A 2773-nucleotide genomic window follows, 5' to 3' on the forward strand; every position below is an offset into this window, starting at 1 on the left:
CATGGCTGGCAAGGAGGGCCCCACCCTGTACTGCATCCCAAATTCCTTTGGCTGAGAGTCTCCGCCCAGCCCAGCTCAGCTACGGTGGGGGGGGGGGTTTGTGGGAGGCCTCACTGGGGGTCCCTCCTGCAAACTGCAGGGTGCTCGGGAAGGGTGCTCGGGAGTGGCCAAGGTCAGGGCTGGTAAGGCTGATCTCAGAAATGGTCACGGTCACAGTGGTCTCTGCTCTCAGGGCAGCAGGTCCAAAGCTGGTGGGGGAGGCCCCCCCGTCCCAGCCCCGGTCTCCTGTGTGGGAGGCTGCTGTCAGTGTCCACCTGTGATGCCCACCTTTGAGGGGACGGAGAATGAGCGCAGGCCAGTGCTCAGCGCTGCAGTGGGAGGGTCTAGCAGAGCCCCTGTAGGCATAAACCCCTTCTGTGGGGGCTCCTAGCCACTCCCTGTTATTCCCTTACATGGGAGGCCAAGGCCTTGTCACCTGCCCACTGGCCTCAGTTGTGGGTCCTGATGTGGGCTCCCGACTCAAGCTGACCAATCAGAATCTCCCTCCTAGAAATCTGACTCTGTATTGGCCCATAGGGAAGCCTCCTCCATAAGAGTATTAAAAATTACATTTCACAACTGCGTTGGTTGGCATAATAGGAACATACTCCTATCACACGCTGAGATGGTGTCTTCTTTCCGACTTTAGAAGACATGAAAACCGTGGGCGGGGCCCTGGCACTGAGCCTGCGGCGGGCACCCCGGCCATGGCAGCCTGCTGGAGAAGGCCCCAGTCTCAGCTCCAGGCTTCTGGGTCAAGCTCCTCAGCCGCCTGGAGGCCTCTCACTCCTCCAGAACGGGTTTCTTAGCACTGCTGGTGGAAGGACTAAGGGCCTTCCCACCATGGCCGCGACCCCGCTGGAGGCTGAGGTCACACTGCTGCAGCCTGTGTCGCAGGTGAGGTCCCTGAGACCTGCAGAGCTGGCCGCCCGGCCCAGTGCCCAGGCCCGGGCTCCAGAGATAGATGGGCAACTTCCTCCCCAGCTTCTCCTGCCCTTGCCTTCCTGCCTCCTCAGTGTCCCTACATTTGCTCTTAGGCTGGGTCACGGCAGCAAGGACCTGGAGAACGAGTCTGGGGGTAAGAGGAGGGCAGTGGGCAGGACGCACCCAGCAAGTGGACAGTGGCTCCGCCCGACCCGCTCAGTGCCACCCTTCCGGGCATGAGGTCAGCTCCTCCAGTATCCCTGGACCCTGCGTGTCTCTGGTAAAGAGGCACCCCAGGCCACCGGGCAGGAGGAGGGTCCCTTTGGGAGCCGCAGAGTACACAGTTTGTCCAGACAGCAGGCTGAGGGCCCTGCCAACTCAGGGCTGCCTCCGGCTCCTCCGAGGAGTCCCAGGCCCCAGGTTGCTGCACCAGCCTCTCCTAGGACAGGAAACGCAGCGGGAAGTGTGTATGTAAAAATAGACGTTCCAGCCAGTCCGGGCAGGCCTAGAGCCGGCTGGCCTCACGTCTCGGGTCTTCCGAAGGCTGGGCTCAGGCATGCCCAGCACCCGCTAGATGCCTGCTGGGCCTCCCTCCCTCAGGCTTCCTGGGTACCTCCTGGGCCCCGGCACCAGGATGGACACAGATAGGGCCACCAAGCCCTCCTGGGCTGGGTACTGTGGTTCATGGGGTGGCTGGCCAGGGACCCACGAGGCAGAGGACTAGGCTTTGCGTTCCCTCCAGCGACCGCCCCGCAGAGGCACTGGAGAGCCAGCTTGGGAACCAGTGTTTGGGGGAAGAAGCCAGCAGCCCCCACCGGGAGGGCCTGAGCACGTCCTGTGCCTGAGCCCCGCCCCGTGACAACAGCTTTCCTTCCTGGGCTATTGTGAGGCTGCGGGGAGCACACACAGGACCCAGCAGAGTCTCCCTGCCCCCGTCTGGTTGGGAGTGTGGTCCCACCCTCTCCCCTGCACACCCCATGGCCAGACAGGCTGACCTCCTCCCTAGCTGCCTCTGACCTCTAACCTTTGCCAGACAGGTTTCATAGAAGGCCTAGGGGTGGGCAGGTGCTGTGCTGTGAGGGAGGGGCCCGGACTCTCCGGCCTCGGCCCTGGGCACCAGGCTGAAGTCAGCCAGAGGAGCGGGTGCAGCCGGAGGCCGGCCGTTCATTTCACCGGTCCCTGGGCAGCCGAGGCACCTGAAGCCTGTCCCGTCAGCCATGTGGAAACCCCACGTCCTGCCCTGACTCCTGGAGCAACTGGGGAGCTGCAGTGTGGATACTGTGCCGTGCAGGGCTGCTCTCCGAGGCTGGCCCTCAACGCCTTTCCCTCCTGCCCTTGGGTCCCCACAGTCTGTCATCTCCCAGCCATGCTCAACTGCTGCTGAAGGGAGTCGGGCCCAGTGACGGTCCGAGAGCAGGTGAATCATGGGAGCAGGAGGAAGTGGGTTAGGACCAGACTGTCTCTCTGAGAAGCTGAGTGAGAGTGTGACATCACTCCCGGGGTAGGAGGCCCCTACCTGAGCTCCACCGTCCCACCATCCACCCTCTGGGCACTGCAGGGACCAGAGGCCGTGTGCCGTCCAGAGCAGGAGGGCAGGGCCCTGGCGGACAGGGGGTGGCCGGTGCCCAGAGCCACCCTCGAAGAGGCTTCAACTTTAAGTAAGCCTTAGCACCCGACCCAGGTGTGGGGGTTCAGGCGCGTGAGAGGTTACACAGCAAAGCATGAACTTTCAGGTTTGGCACCTGAAAAGTTCACCCAAAGCCTCAGACGATGGCCATGGCTCTGGCCTCCGGGGCCCTCTGGGAAAGCC

Source organism: Molossus molossus, unplaced genomic scaffold, assembly GCF_014108415.1.
Source record: "Molossus molossus isolate mMolMol1 unplaced genomic scaffold, mMolMol1.p scaffold_m16_p_1, whole genome shotgun sequence".
In the NCBI taxonomy this organism is placed as follows: domain Eukaryota; kingdom Metazoa; phylum Chordata; class Mammalia; order Chiroptera; family Molossidae; genus Molossus; species Molossus molossus.